General features: G+C 43.5%; 1 protein-coding gene across 1 annotated transcript in view; it reads left to right on the top strand.

Annotated features, from left to right (window-relative positions):
• Window positions 1-17,185, top strand: part of PDE3B (phosphodiesterase 3B) — a 2,257,139-nt gene that overhangs the window by 1,883,103 nt on the left and 356,851 nt on the right. The window lies entirely within an intron of this gene.

Raw genomic sequence — 17,185 nt, forward strand, 5'->3', positions numbered from 1 at the left:
TCTGGCCGTTGCTTTTTCGGGTGCTATCCTGATAAGGCACGATGAATCCCTAAAAGCTTACACAAAGCAAACCAAAAGGATAAAGTGTATTGTGACCCTATATCCGAGACTATAGTTTCTGGAAGACTGTGCAGTCTGAAGATATCATGAAGAAAGGCAGAGGCCATTTGTGGAGCAGTTGGTAGGCCGGGAAGAGGGATGAAATGTGCCATCTTACTGAATGAGTCCAGAGTAACCATTATAGTAATGAATCCTCTGGATGATGTTAGTTTAACTATAAAGTCGGTAGACACAGGTTACAAAGGTCCTTGAGGGTTGATGTCTTTCTGTAATAGACCCAAAGGTTTGGCGGTAGCATATTTGCTTTGAGCACAATGAGGACAGGAAGCCATGTATTCTCGCACATCCTTCTTAATGGAAGGCTACCAGAAGGAGCGAGCTGTTAGATCTAACGTGGCTGAGACTCCTTTATGACCCGCTGACTTGTCATGACACCTGGACATTATCTTAGTTTAAAGGTCAATGGTGGGAATGTATAATCGGTTACGGAGTGTAGTGTGAGGCAGAGTGTGTTTGGCGGTCCGGCCATACAGACTGTTCGTATTTGCTCTGCAATCTCATTTCTTTAGTAGTCTTTCTACTCTGTTCAATGGCTGGCCGCTCTGGCAAGGGTTCTGCACCTCTTTATCCCCATAGCCGCCCATGCGGAGTGTGTGCATAGTGTGAGGCAGAGTGTGTTTGGCAGTGTTGGGCGGGCGGCTGCAGCTGTCTATTATTTACCTGTTTCGTCTCTGCTACTCTGAGAGCCAACGTTAAGGCAAGCGAAATTTATGAACTACCTGCAAGCCCATCGTGATCTTAATATGATTGACTTTAAAACTCAGAGGTAAGAGTTTGTTATGCCAATTTAAATCATGCCTGGTAAAACTTTGAGCAAAAATAAACACACAATCTTTGCAAAAGTAAGCCTTATGGTAAATGCACCGGATACCAACGCGAAGAGCGGGATTCATCTAATAATGGCAAATGTGGTATATAACGAAAACCACACCTACCAATGCTTCTTCCAAAAACCTTAAAACCACATACCTAGAGCCCTGGGGAGGATAACCGACTTTTTCAAACTTGGTAACGAAGAGTCGGGAAATATGCCAAAACATGCTCCACCTACTGTGATTGCGGAAATTCACTCCTCTGCAACTAATGGGAATAGTATTCCATCACCTACTCCTTCAATTGGTGCCATTGACGAAAATTCTCTATTAGAGCTCAGCTACCAATTATGCGTGTCAAATAGAGAGGCAGCAGCGGGTGCCGAGGTGAATGAGGTTGTGGTTGACAGTATGAACGCCAAGCCTGTCACTCCTACTCAAGATCAACTCGGCCAAAACATTAGACTGTCTCGTCGCTTATCAAGTACCCCTTCTCTATTTCCCATGACGGCTCTGCAATGTCATCAGTCATCTGCGACATCTACACAGAATGATGTCATTAATAAAAGTGAGAGAAGTGTATTGTCTGGACCACATTACCCCATTAAAGGAAACGGAGGGAATACAGTGGAACACAACTCTATACCATCGGTTAGCCTAATGCACTTTGCATTAAAAAAATGTAATAAAGCTATGCGTCCAAATATACTTCCAATCACAAAGAAACAGCGAGATGCTGGAGTCACTAATACATTTGCATGGCAAAGCTACAATATCTAATGTGGCCAAAGATCTTGGTGAAGCCTCAAAGGGGATAATATGTAACCAAACTAATGTAGGTTCCCCAGTTATGAACAATGATGAACCACGCAATCCCTATAACACAACAGAGTCACCTTTATCGTACCCGACACATAAGCAACGAAGGCAACAGGAAAAAAAGAATGTAATCAACTTTCTGTTAAGCCTGTAATTGATATCTGCATGGAGGATGAACTACGAGAGCTTAGCCAACCTCGGAATTCCGCTGCTGGGGTTCTCAAAGGTAAAGCCAGGTGACAAAGAAAGCAGGAACATCGCAGGAAAAAAGGCAATCAAAGAAAACTGGAACATTAACAAGTTGGCTTACTCACGACAGCAAGTCTATTGGGTAAAAATGTACAGAGATAAATGTATCGCTGAACGATCAATCTGATGTCGATATTGGGCGAAATGACACATCCCAAATAAGACCCAGAAATGCCAGCAAAAATGTAAAAGTGCCACCTGTTGTAGAGTGTGATGATAAAAACTTAGCTAAGAATCGTAAGTACCCTCTTAATATTAGAGTGGTCACTATTAATGAAACGTACCAAGAAATCCATCAATAGAACTTTTTTGGTTGACCTATTCACTAACATGCCAGCACTATTAAAATCATGTGATTTTGAATTTATTGAACCATTAAAGTCCCAATTTGGAGCAATATCATTAATTTATTGTGTTCTTCAAGCAACAGCTAGTCTCATTCATTCCCAGGAAGAGTCCCTAGATTTTCTTGGACATGAATTAGATATTGTAATTCCGGAGTCATCTGCATCTCACCCCTGCGAACATTGTGGTATTCACAACTCCAAAGCCCATATCCAACCCTCTGTGCAAACTGAAAGTACTAATGAAAATCAAGCGGGTTGGAAGTGGCTTAAGAAACTGTTGGGACTGATTGAATTGGCACAAACAAGAAAAATCACGATTGCTTCATGAACACCAGAGGCCGTGCCCATTTCCTTACCTTGGGGGCCTCCCTTAATTGTCTCATTAAATTTCCTATATTTTTATTACAGGAAACGTGGCTACTTAAGGACTTTCACATCGACACCCACTGTATTTACCAATGCAATCAGAAAAAAGGAGCAAAAGGCAGACCTTATTGTGGTCTGATAACTGCAATAAGTAATGAATTTATAGCCAGTGAAATTCTGTCACCTCATGCTAGTGATCATGTACTAGCTGTACAAATTAAAGCCAAAAATTGGATTGCAGCTTCAAAAATATTAATTATTAATATATACGATCCTCCAACTGAGTGCACAATTGAGATACATAGATAAATTGATTATATAGTGACAGAATGGCTCATTATTGAGGGCAACGATGTTATAGTCCTTAGTGGTGATCTCAATGCTCATTGTGGGGTAACTACTGTGAAAGATACTTTTGACAACATATTGGCTGCCAATGAAATGATTAAGCCCAAGAGTAATGAAAGGGGGAGAGTATGGTCCAACTATTTGAAGGACTGGGAGATGTGGCCTCTGAATGGTAGAACTGTAAGTGATACACCAGGGAAATGCACATGGATCAGCGGCCGAAAAGCTGCCACCCTGGATTACATATGTGCCACTATGCCAGCGCTGGAATTAATATGTGATTTTGAAGTAATTCCAATGTCTAGTGACCATTCTCTTGTTCCAGCTAAAGTGAATACATTTAACTCCAGACCTGATGTTCACTGTCCCACTGGTATTGGAGTCACAAATAGTGGGTACAAAATAAAATGGAATGCTCCTAAAATCAGGAAAATGACAAAAAGAATTAGTCAACTAATTGAAAACTTAACATTTGAAATCAGTAGCATGAAGAGTAATGAAATTGAAAACCTAATTAAGGAGACTAGCATGGAAGTAGCATCAGTTAGTGGCATCTCTATTGTCGCAGCTGGAAAGAAATGTGATATAACATATGATAGAGAGATGGTGGTGGCAAACCGAACTCATCGCAGAGATCTCCGTAAGTTAAAAAAGCAATCTATTACATTGATTGCTTATGTTGAACAAAGAAAACAAATCAATAACACTTGCAGTAGATGGTGTAAATGCAGAAAGTGAGAAAAATATCGAATGGCAAAAGATGATTAGCATATTACAAAAAGGTTATACCAAATCGGTGTGGAAAACATTAAATAAAGTTAGAGTTCATTTGCTTCCTCAACTTCTAAATGCGATTGGCGAAGATTAATGGGTAGAAAATTTTACCAAAAATATGTTTGATGAACATTTAGAGGCTGAAGCTGTAGACACTGTTGAGGAATGGCACCTGTAGTTTTCTAATAGTGACATTTAAAGAATCATAACCACATTTAAAACCTCGAGAGCCCCAGGCCCTAATGGTTTAGCCTCGACGGTCATCAAACATGACTCCATAAATTGGTCCAAAATATTATTTCATACTGTGTAAGAAAGTGTGCAAAGAAAAAAAAAGTCCTACCCCTTGGACCACTTCCATCTTGATACCCGTTTTTGAAGCAGGTTCAAGAACTAGTCCAGAAAAAGATCGTACTATATCTTTACTCGATACATCCAGCAAAGCGTTTGCTGCACTGGTGTTGAACCACCGGCAAAGCTGGTCTGAAGACAATCAGATACTACACCCTCTCCAATCCGGTTTTCGCTCTGGATCTAGTACTATGTATAATGTAGGCCTTCTCGATGCCATAACTACTAGGGCTAAACAGCGGCCTAACCCCTCTATGTAACATTTGTTGATTTCTACTCCGCATTTGACAGGGTTAACCGGAATAAGGTATGGGGGATACTGTCCAAATTAAGGTGTGCCACATTTTTTTTTTCTTTTTACAATTTTTATTAATTCCAACTTGAAAACCTTACAATGTAACAATAAGTATGCATTCCAATCTTCATGTACAGTTTCATGTTGTTTCCTCCACCTCCCCCAACTACCCCCCAACCCCTTCCCGAACCTACCACACATCACCGCCTTCCACACCTTCTTCTAGGGGCGCCCCTCCCTCTTCTACTTCCGAAGCACTATCTTCCTTTAGGCTTGTCTGTTCAGGCCCAGATAGTGTAGCTACTATTTGCCTCCAGGCTAGCAACCTATCCGCTTCCTTCTCCCCACCTCTTTTTTCTGCTTCACTCCACACTACAGTTTCCACCTCTGGCCATTTTTGAAGATCATGCCACCAGGCTTCCGCTCTCGGTCTTCTACTTGTTTTGCAGCCCATAACTATTCTAGGTTTAGCTAGTATGTAAGCCAGGTCTTTGAGTTTACTCATGTGTTTCAGTTTGCGGGCCTGGGGAACCCCCCTAACATACATGCCCACAGGGAGTCCACTTCCAGACTTATCTCTTTCTCTGCCATGAGGCGGGTTATCTCTCCCCAGAATCTCTTTATTTCAGGGCATGCCCAGAACATATGCATCATCCCTGCATTCACCTCCCCACATTTTGGACATGTTTGAATACTCGCATTTTTAAACTTAGCTATCTTCTTGGGAGTCATTTATGCTCTGTGGGTAACATATAATTGAATCTGTTTCAGTCTCATGTTCCTTGATACTTTCTTGTGGTATCCCTGTACCCTCACCCACAACCCGTCTTCCATTGATTCCCAAGCTTCCTCGTCCTAATCTCTCCTCATCTGGATCACCTCCTTACCCACCTTAGACATCAACAGTTCATATGTTCGGGAGACCTCATGGCCCCCATCTGACACATCATAAAATGTTTCTATGGCAGTATCAGGCTGTCGGGTCAAAGCTGTCTTTGACCATGTATCTTTTATCATCTTTACCAGCCTAGCGTATGTGATGTATTGTCCCCGGTGTAGACCGGTGTTTGTGACCATTGTATCAAACTCTACCGCCTTCTCGTTTAGCCACACATCCCCTAGGGTAGCTATACCAATCGGTTCCCATTGCCTCATGATTGCCATCCTCATCAATCCCATTCAGTGCCACTAGCAGTATCTGCGGAGAACACGGGAGCAGGTTCTGCATTACCTGGCAGGCTCTTCGCCACATTTTCCAACCCAAATCTAGCAGTCTTGTCCCTCCATCGTGCTGCAATTTTGGCAGCCATATCCATTCGTTCAGAAAAAAGCGGGTACACACGGACTTCAACAGTTTGAACTCTGGTGTAGCATCCTGTGAATACCACCTTGCTACGTATTGGAGTTGGCTAGCCAGATAATATACCTCAAAATTGGGCAATCTAATGCCTCCTTGTTCATATGAGTTTTGTAGTTTCCATAATGCTATTCTATTCCTAGAGTTCTGCCACATGAACCCCCTGCATAAACTCTGAACTTTGGTAAATAATTGTTTGGGTATCATGTATGGTATGTTCGCAAAGTAATGTAGCAGCCTGGGCAGCACCACCATTTTTAACAGTGCCACTCACCCCATCATGGTCAAAGGGAGCTTGGCCCAAAACACCATGCTATTCTCAATCTTAGTCAGCGCCTTCTCTGTATTTTGTCTGCGTTGAACTTCAACCCTGTGGTGTACATCTATCTGAAAGTCTTGGTTTCCAATTTTACCTGTAATACCGGCAGTTCATCCCGTGGTGTCCCTACACATCTACCGAGGGGGAATATACACATTTTTTTGGGGCTCACTGTTATGCTAGTCAGCACCGCGTATAAGGTGTCCCACATGGTTATTGGAAATATTGATGAAGTTACATCTTGATAATACGACCCGAGTACCTTTTAGATAATGAGGGACATTTATCTAGTTCGATTAAAATGAACAAGGGGTTGAAACAGAGCTGTTTGTTAGCGGCCCTACTATTCAATCTGTATATAGCCAACTTAATTAGACGACTGGAAAAGCATGCTCATTGCCCAATGAGATTTAAAACCACTAAGGTCACAGAATTATTGTATGCTGATGACCTTGTTATAGTTGATCACACAATCAATGGTATGAAATCAATATTGGAAGAGCTGGGCCGTTTTACTACTGAGCATAGCATGAATATCAATTTTTTTAAAAGTAAGACAATGCTTTTTACCATAAGGAAAGTAAATAGGCCGCAGATGAAAATAAGTTGGGGCACCATTGAATACACGGACTCCTACAAATATTTGGGAGTAGATATGGACAGTACAGTAGGCTATCTGTCTCTCATTGCAAGAAAGAAACAACGTGCAAAAAAAATCACTATGCTTGTCAGGAGTTTTGTAACAAATTATGCAGGATACTCCTTGAAGGGCATCATGTTGCTTTACACACAGTGGTTTGTTCCAGTGTTGGTCTATGGACTCGAGGCACTTTCCATTAAAAAATCTTGCACGGATAGATAAAACAGAAGGCTATTTCTGGCGCACTATATTAAGCTTCCCGCCATCATGTCCTATCCAAAATATCAGGGTAGTATTTGGTTTGGTATCCCTTAAGGCAGTCGTTCAGTGCAATAGAAACCTCCTTCCCTTAAAGGCAGTGTGTCATGCGGTGAGCCAGATGCACAGTATTGTGGGGGAAAATGTCATTCAATTAAAGAAAACCAAAGTCCCTAGTAAATATGATGCCTTGTGCATAGGGTCCTATGTTGAACTAAATTGGACTGTTGACCGCTCAGTTTGTGGTTGATATATGGCTGTAAAAAGGACGTTTAAAAAGAAATCCCAGCGAAAAGACTGGGAAAATAATTTTATTCACATGAGCAGCCTTCACAATGACCATTATTTAGAAGGTATTGTTCATTCGTTCTTCAGTACCCCCCATAAAATGTGCGCTGTCCTAGTCCGGCTGTTCGCAAATTTCGGTTACTTATGAGGCTGAATCAATTGCCGGTAAGAGCCACTTTTGGAACCCAATGGAAACTAGCATCTAATCAACGGTACTGTCGACTATGCAATATAGTGAATAACCTAGAGACAGTCGGACACATCTTAACCGAGTGTCCTATGCTGGTCTACTTATACCGGAATATGTATGAACGATATGTATATCATTATACCACTATTTCTACTGTACATGTTTTAAGTATTTCTGTTTAAATACACAATCTGAATCCATGCATATGGCAATGTACAATGTATGGACTTTTGTTGAGTCAATAGTGAACTCTAATATGTGAACCAAACTTGGCGACGATCCTAAGCACTCTGCACTCTATGTAATATGCTGTTTAGGTTAGTCTTTTAAGATTAGTTGGAGACGATGAATACTGGTGCTGTCAAAACGTTATGTATCAGATTTTCAAGATATGGCCAGATGTGATAAGTTGTGACATGGAGGTTGGTCATGGACACATGATACACAAATAGGTATGTTTAAGATATTCTAGAATTAGTGTGAATTTGGTGAAAATTAAGTGTTAAATGTTTAGATATGAATATGCTCAATTATTTAGTGAATGTTATAATTTTTATGTTGATATCTTTTGCACATTTTTCTAAAGATTATTTTATGTCAATAAGCTAATTGTACTGTTAAAGTTCTTTTGAACTAAAAACAACAATAAATAAAATAATCAGTGACTGTAGAAGAGTAGACCATCACGTTCCTTCACGGTGGATAGGATGTCAGACTGTCGAGAGGTCCGCAGTCCTCTTGATGATTCTCTGACATTCTGTAAAAAGATATTTATCTCCAGGACAAATTTCTTTTCCAGATAGAGTCTTTCCTTTCCCTGGTATCATCCTGTGTGTTCCCCCAAGCTCCGTGACCAGCTGTCTTCTAAGTTATTTTCCTTACTCTATATGTAAGTAATGATCAAATCAAACTGTGAAAAATAGTATGCCCATCTGGCATGACGAGAGTTGTGGCATTCCATTTGCTTGAGGACACAAAGATTTTGATGGCCAGTTCGTACCTCAAAAGGATGTGAATAGCTCTAGAGGAGATCGTGCCACTCCATGCATGCCTGTTGAATAGCTAGGAGTTCTTTCTCCAATAGTTTCTTTCATTTGGTGTGAGTGTGCGAGAGAAATGGGCCACTGGGTGTTCTTCCTTGTCTGGTCTTACCTGCAGCAAGTCAGCTCCTATAGCTCCCCCAGAGGTATCGGTCTCCATGATAAAAGGAGATGATTCATCCGGTTGGAGGAGAACCGGCGAAGAACAAAAGGATATCTTAAGTCTTTGGAAGGCTGCCTCAGCCTTCTTATTCCATGAAAACGGAATGCCTTCCTTCGGCAGTGCCGTAATGGGCAACACAATGTCAGAGAAGTTCCGGATAAACTTCCTATAGTAGTCAAACCAAGGAAGCGTTGGATGTCCTTAACTGTCTGTACTTTGGGCCAGTGCATGATGGCCTTAATTATCTGGGGATTCATTTCCACTCAGAAGATATGGAACAGAAGGGACATCGAACGGGCATGTTTCGGGTTTGGCCAACAGTTGGTGTGTCCTTAAGAAACCTAAGACTTCTGTGACATCTTTGGTGTGTTCGTCTGTAACGCTCACCTGGTTCCCCCGGAGGCGCAGGTCTTGATCTGGCGAGGATACTGTCTTCAGTGTTAGGCGCAGGGTTCGTTTTGCTCCCGGACTGGGCCCCCTTCCCACCGACAGTTTAAGCTGGAGAGTGAGATGTCTGCAAGGGTAAACCAAGGTATTAGTGTTTGGAAGGTTTGGAAAGTTCCTTGCCCCTCTCGCCCTTTCTTTCCCCGTGGAACTGGGTTGATATTGCGCTTACCTTATATAGGTAATTGCCGGGCTCTCCATCCTGCGTCTTGTGCAGGGGCGCTGGGTCCAGTTGCTTCACTGGATGCGAGCTCTGCCTCTTGATAGCAGAGGATTTGCTGAGAGCGAAGACGCCGTTAATGCACGAGCGTGCCTTGTAAGTAATAAAGTTCCTTTTAGATTGTTCTCTTCTCTTTCAAAAGTCTTAAGTCTTTAAAGTCTATGTCTTCTCCCTTTTCAGATGCTGTGGCGATGAAGATTATCCTTCTAATGGCACGTAAGTAGAAAGACTGTTCTAGCGCTGTAGAATGCACCGTAATGTCTCTTTTGTCTTTGCCAGTGCCGAGGAGCCGCGCGAACAGATTGGAAGCAAACGTAACACAGGTGAGCAGTCTTGTAACTAAGCGTTACTAACCGAAGTATCTTGCCTTGCAGGTGCCGGAATGCAGCGCGAGCTGAGTTGGTATGGGCGTAACACAGGTAAGCAGGCTCTATAGTTAAATATTACTGACCGATGTTCTTTCTCTTTGCAGATGTCGGATGCCGGAAGAGAAAGGCAGAAAAAGGCGCTTCGGATGCTGCCGTTGGATTTGGTAAGTAGATTCGCTGCCTTTGCTTTAGCCTAACCTGTGCCCTTGTCTTGCAGGAGCTGCAGAAGACTGAAGAAGACTGAAGGTTGGATCCCAGCAGGTTATTTCGTATTCACAGGATCTGGAGCTGGAGGTTTCCTGGAGCTGACACGGTGAGCGTCCTGCTGCAGATGCAGAATAACGCGAAGCACGTGAAACCAATCGGGTGTGATTTAAATAGCCTTTCCTTAGTGCTTAGGCGTCTTCTTCCACGGCCCCACCCAGGTAAGAAAAGAATTCCAGATTTCTAGAAGAGTTCCTGTGTTCTGCTTCCAGGGAATGGCTCCTGCTCCACCCAGACAGAAAAGTAGTCCCAGGCAGAGAAGGATCAGGAGACCAGTTAGCTGGTAAGTAAGCAGCATGGTCTGCTACAGGTAGGTCCACCAAGCACTCTTACCTAATATGAAATATGAGCCCGGCGCTTCCAGTGCCGGGACCGGTCACCATCATGAGCCTGGCGCCACTGACGCCAGGACAAGGTCCAAAAGGTCCCAATCGGGACTGGCTGGTTCCTGGGATCAGAGTTATGGGCCTGCTTCCAAGGTCGTGGGGCAAGTCCTGACCCCTTGGAAGCAGGGATCATGACATCGTCCTTGGATGAGGAAAAAACAGGATGTCGTCCAAATTTACAATCACTATAGAAAAGGAGGTCTGCAAAGATCTTATCCATAAAACATTGGAATACTGCCGGTGGGTTTACGAGGCCGAACGGCATCACTGAGTATTTGGAGTGCCCTAGAGATGTTATGAAAGCAGTCTTCCATTCATGCCCTGTCTTACCCGCAACAAATGGTATGCTCCCCTTAAATCCAACTTAGTAAAGATGTTAGCTCCCTGAACAGCTCCCAAGATATCATTAATGAGAGGCATGGGATAGCAATCTCGTATGGTTATGCTGTTAAGGCCTCGGTAGTTGATACAGGATCTCAGTTCCTTGATATCTTTTGTTAGAATGAAAAACAATGAGGCCCCGGCTGCAGATTTGTATTCCTTAATTAGTCAGTTCTGGAGATTAATCTTCAGGTATTCTCTAAGCGCTTCCCTCGTTCTCTTCCGGAAATGGAACATTCATCCAAAGGGGATGTTTGCTTCACGTATCAGGTCTATACTGCAGTCTTCAGCTCGGATAGGTGGGAGTTCTCAAGCACATCTTGAAATCCTTGCTAATGAGTTGGGATACACGTCACAACTGAAGCAAGTAAAGTAACAGCTTTTGCAGGTTCGGTGATTCCGTGGCCTGTTACCCCGTAGTTTGTGGAACAGTACGGAGACTCAAACCGTATGGTATTTTCTGCCCAGTCTATGGTCGGGTTGTGCTGGTGCAACCAGGGGATACCTAATATCAAGGGAAAGTGTGGCGTTCTAATGTTGTTGAAAGTGATCAGTTCTTCGTGACGAAACATTTGCATCCAAATGTGCTGGGTACCTTGAGTAATGGGACCCAAAACCAGCGGAGCGCCATCAACACCTTTGACCGGTACAGGTTCGCTCTTCTTTATCCACGGAATGAGCCTTTCTTCAGCCCATGAGGTGTCCATGAAGTATCTAGCAACCTGCAGTCCAGTATGGCTTGTGCTTCTATGGAAGATCGACGGGGAAGGCTCAATTGTACTCGGAATACCATGAATCGATGGTCGTTCTGTATAGGATTCCTTTGGTTAATGTTGCAGGGACTTCCATAAACTCCCCGATCCAAGGTCCCCATCAGGGTCGGAGTTGTTCCTTTCCTACTCTACGAGGAGGAACATCTGAACAATTTTGTAGAAGATGAGTATTGGCCCCGCAGTATATGCATAAGCCCTGTCCTTTCCTTCTGTTTCGTTCGGCTATAGTAAGCAGACCTCTAGCGACCCTTATCTGCATAGGATCTTCAGAAGACACCTTCTCAGGTGAAACCGACATCACCGGGGGTAAGGTTGAATACCCTCTAGTCTTCTTTTGTTCAGATCTTCTTTCTGCCATGCGATATTCAATCTGTAGAGAGCGTGAGACAAGTTCCTGGATTGAAGCTGGCCATGCTATCCTGGCTAACTCATCCTTTGTGTCGTTGTTTAGTCCTCTCCGAAATAAGGTCTGTTGGGTGTACTTGGGCTGTCCAGCTTCAGTGGCCATACGCTGAAAAACAGTAACATATGTTTGCACATCAGTTGACCCTTGTATTATGTCCATCAAAGTCTCATATGATGAAAGAAAGACTTCAGGTCTCTCACAGCGTTCCTTGAATAAACAAACAAAGGTTGCGAAGTCCTGGAGGGCCGGATCAGCAGAGGTAACCAGCAGGTTTGTCCAAGCTAGGGCGTTTCCTACTGAATTAGATACCAGGAATCCAACCTTGGCATGGTCCGTTTCATAAGCCTTAGGGCAAAACGTGTAATAAACTATGCAAGCACCTAGGAAATCCTTCCGTCTGCGGGAGTCACATTGTATTTGCCAAATGGGAACCGTATTGGAGGAAGATCGCCCCTTAAATCTTCTCTTGTGGCAGCCTGTAAAGCCGCATTCTCTGTCTTCAGATTTTGGACTTCTACTGTCCTTGTATGGCGGAAACTAGCTCCTGATATTGCTCAAGGCTAGCCATGTTTGTATCCAGGTGTTGCTATCTCTCAGATTGGATTGTATCAGTAGTAGAATCCTCACCTGAGGTTTCCTGTGTGTTCCTGCGTGGATGATCCTTTCTCTTTAATTCCTTTGGTTCCTTGACAGTCTTTCTTCCAGGGAAGAGATAGGGTCCGTCACCCTTGGAGGCCACAGCACCCGGTTGGGAGACAACCTCAGCGGGTGGACCTCCAGGTTGCAGCCCTGAAGGGGAAAAAGCCTTGCAGCACAACGCCCGTTCTACCCCCTACCCCCTAACCCCCCTGAGTCCTTTCCGTGGGACATTAGATAGATGATAATTGGGAAGGATTCTCAGATTGGAAGATGAGGGTAGCAAATGTGGTATCCAAGGCAACAGAAGCGGGAAGATGGTAACAGATCAGCCAAGGTCTGAAGTGAGGTCTGAAGTGGCAATAAGAGTAAACATAGAGATGGCGGGGGGGGCGGTAGCAAGATAGATGGCAGTGAGGAGGCAGGCAAGAGGTGACGGTAAAAGAAAGGGTCAGCGAACTCACAATTGGCGTCTAGACCGGCAGAATGATGCAAGGGTTGCATACGTGACTTTGGCACGAGCCCAGGAGGGGCTTAAGTCACAACAAGGAACCACCAACTCCTATCCGCCCAAGTATATTTTACAGCGGGGAGCCTGGGAGTCATCACCTTTGCTAGTGTCGGGTAAAGACTTTATCAAGTTTATTAGGGAGGCTCAGCTTTTTATCTGGGTTAGGTAGTCTGTAGGGAGACGGCCGCATTACCTTGTAGGTCCCTGGAGCACATGGTCTTTCATCTACCACAATGCTAAACCACCGTGATCACCGCCGGGGGGCCAATGCAATTGGGACAGGCCGAAATTAACCCACCGAGGGTAGCTGGCACAGGACAGGAGAGTCAAGACTGGGACAGGGGGAGTCTCCAGACATGTATATGTGGTGTTATCTGGTGGTTGCTTTTTGCTGAGGAGAGAGTATGCCTCTCTACTCTGTCTCTCTGGGAGCTTCATGGCATTGAGTGCTGCACAACCTCTGCTTCCAAAAACTCCCACCTCCCCGACCTGGTTTTAAGGTTTATCTGCGGGCGCTACCCTGCAGTCCAGGCCTCGCTCAGCGCAGTTCCTGGGATTAGGTTTTCATTTCTAGGTCCGTATTAAAGGGGGAATCGCAGGCTCTGGCGGGAGAGATCTGTATATGAGTCTTACATGACGCCCAGCTAAGCCACGCCATAATTATCTTATTCAGAAGTGCTTTTGAACTGCGCCTGCCTCCCCTCACTGCTCTTCCCTCCATCTGTCTTTTATACCTTCCAGAGTACACATTTATGACATTCAAGGCGACAATCAAGGCAGTTGTAATGCAGCGCTGCAATGCTCAACCCCGTGGAGTGTGAATTGATGATTAATCATTCTGCTCCCCCACTCTCCCTTTCGATCATTGACTCACTGCTCACTCAACCTGCTCCCTTTGTAACAACCCCACCAAAACTCCTAGACAGAGCTCTCCTGGAATAAATAAGGGATTATTTCAGCATGTTTGTATTTATTATGGATCAAAATCAACGATATCTTTCAAAAACAATATCTGGCAATAGTAACTAAGAAATTATTTTGGGGACATTTAAAAAGGTAATTTAAACTGACATTTAAAAAAATTTAAAAACCGTTAGTAAAGCCAGGGAAGCACGGGTAGAAGATGCTAACTGCATATCAACATCTGTTTCAAATTACAACTCCCTTCAGCCCTCTCTGATTGAATTTGCAGTGTAAAGCTGGTGGGAATGGTAGTCCATAACATTTGGAGAAAGCAGAGAAAAATGACATTGTTTATCTGAATGGGGATGCCCTGGGGAGACATGTCAATTGCCATTTGTAAAGTGAAACACATGGCATTACTAGTGATCCGTATGCAGGCATATGCATACTGAAGGGGAGGATACATGCTTGCGTATGAGTGCAGCGTACCCCTCCTCCCGCAACGCATCTCCGAAACCGCTTAATAGTGAGAGTGACTGATATATTGTTCTTTTACAATGTTGCAGAGATCTATTTTGACCAGAACTGTAGCACCCCTCACAGACTTTGCTCAGTCTTTTACTGATATTTATATTGTTTTATGTTATTTGCACTGATTTGCCTTAGCTTGCACAGACATCCTGGTGTCATTAAGATGGACGATGCCCTGTTTGCACAAACATTTCTTTATAAGGAAGGGCGCCTGGTTACGTCCCTGCTCTACCCAGGTGGGTGTACATTTATATGATACAATTGAGCAAGGTCATGGAAACCCACACAGAGAGAAAACACTAAACCCGACAGTCATTAAACGAACAAATAGTGGCAATGACTACTGCATGTGATTAAATTTTAATGCATCAGAGCATATGTCACATATACATAAGGAAGGACATTCAATAAAACATAAACAAAGTACATGATACTGTGTACAAATGCATATGCCAAAATAAATTCTTTTGGACGAGTTGGTCAGCAGTTATGATCTCTATGGTCCCTTGTGGGGGATAGCATGAAGTTAGATAATGCAATTGCAGTACATTAGGTACAGGTCGATGAACTGGACCGTTAGTGAGTGAAAATGTTGTGACATGGACAAAAGGTCTACACAACTGTGTTTCGGCCTCAGGGCTGTTCTTGTGTAACTGTAACTTGATCTGCCTTCATCAGGATGGAGAAGATTGATATATAAAACTCTTCTATGTAATCTGTCAAAATAATGGAGAGAAAGGGAAGTCAGGAGTGTGTGGGGTTCCAAGTGCTGGTAAGAGCAAATTAATTATTCTTGCCACTCTGTTCAACAGATACCCCTTATGTACTCTTGACACTCTCCCATTGCTACAGTGGTTAATTACACGCATGACCCATCCCAGAACTCTCCGGCATTTTCCTGATGACTTGGACATCCAGATTTTTTGCCAACGTGCAACAGGTTACGATAAGACCCGTAATCCATTTAGTCTCTCTTGCTGAGAGGCTAGCATTTGATGCTTTAGAAATAGTTTTTAACCACTTGGAACCCCACACACACCTGACTTCCCTTTAATGATAATTAAGTATAATGATGTGTTATTTATATAGCGCCTTAATCCAAAGCGCTTTCTGTCCATTATTTTGACAGATTACATAGGAGTGTTTTATACATCAATCTTCTCCATCCTGATGAAGGTCGATCAAGTTACAGCTACACAAGAACAGCTGTGAGGCCGAAACTCAGTTGTGCAGACCTTTTGTCCGTGTCACAGCATTTTCACTCACTAACAGTCCAGTTCATTGACCTGTACCTAATGTACTGCAATTGCATTATCTAACCTCATGGTATCCCCCACAAGGGACCACAAGGGACCATAGGGATAGTAATTGCTGACAAACCGTCCAAAAGAATTCATTTTGGCAAATATATTTGCACACTGTATCATGTACTTTGTTTATATTTTATTGAATGTCCTATGCTCCTTCCTTATGTATATGCTACATATGCTCTGAGGCATTCAAATTTAATCGCATGCAGTAGTCATTTCCACTATTTGTTCGTTTAATGACTGTCAGGTTTAGTGTTTCCTCTTTGTGTGGGTTCCCGTGACCTTGCTCAATTTTATCATATAACTGTTTGCACAAACTGGCATTATTTTGAAGAGACCTCTGCCAGATTTTGCACAGACGTTCCTTAGCCTGCACAGACATTGTTTAATTGTATATTGACTGGTTTTAATTTAGACTTTTCCCCAATTTTATACAGATTTTATTCTGATTGCTATTATGTGTGCAGGTACCATTTTATAATTGTGTTGCTGCTCAAATTTTATCCTGATAACGTTTTGGAACCTTTGCATTAATGATGGGGGAAAAAAAAGCAGCTAAACCACTGTCCCCAGCAAAGGACCAGAAAAAACTATTTAACTGTCCAACCGATAGACAAAGTCAATCTCTTAATAACAGAGATAAAAGACTTCTTGGGCGATATAGTAGTCATTGACACCAATAGGGAAAAAAATGACACAAGAAAGGGTGTAGATGGTAATCTAATGCTGTGCAGTTGCTGGCAATTTCGCCTGACTCACTGGGGACTTGCTGTGTTGTTATTCCTGCCCTTAGGGCACCCTCGTGTGGCTTGACCACAAGCTGGGGCAAGAGAAATGTTGATCCATTAGAAATGTTTACAGGTTTGAAACCCCTTCCAAGTAGAGGGGAGGAAATATGTAATTTCAGTCCAGTGTTCAACTGACTAGCTGGGGAGAGGGCCTGTTGAATGCCATCACACACCTGTTACCCAAACGAGTATCTGTAAAAAGCACAGAGCCAAGTGGTGTGCCAAAAGGGGATTCTGCCTCAACTCTAAAAGATAAGGAGATGGAGACAGGGGGGTTGTAAAGGGATGTCCAACAATATATGGCTTGGGAACAGGAACAGCCCCCAAACTGCCTGAGTGCAGTGGCTGATGACCAGGTGGCCCGGTCAGATGGTCTTGGCGAAGTGGGTAGGTTGGTGCAGCCCACAGACGCTTGCAACACACCCCTGCTGACTGATATCCCATTATCAAACCGCTATGACGGTTTGAGCAGGAAGACTGATTCTCCCTACTTGGTCTAAGGGAGGGAAAACACGTGGGGGGGACCAA

This window comes from Ambystoma mexicanum, chromosome 11 (genome assembly GCF_040938575.1).
Source record: "Ambystoma mexicanum isolate Mex_15411 chromosome 11, UKY_AmexF1_1, whole genome shotgun sequence".
Lineage (NCBI taxonomy): Eukaryota > Metazoa > Chordata > Amphibia > Caudata > Ambystomatidae > Ambystoma > Ambystoma mexicanum.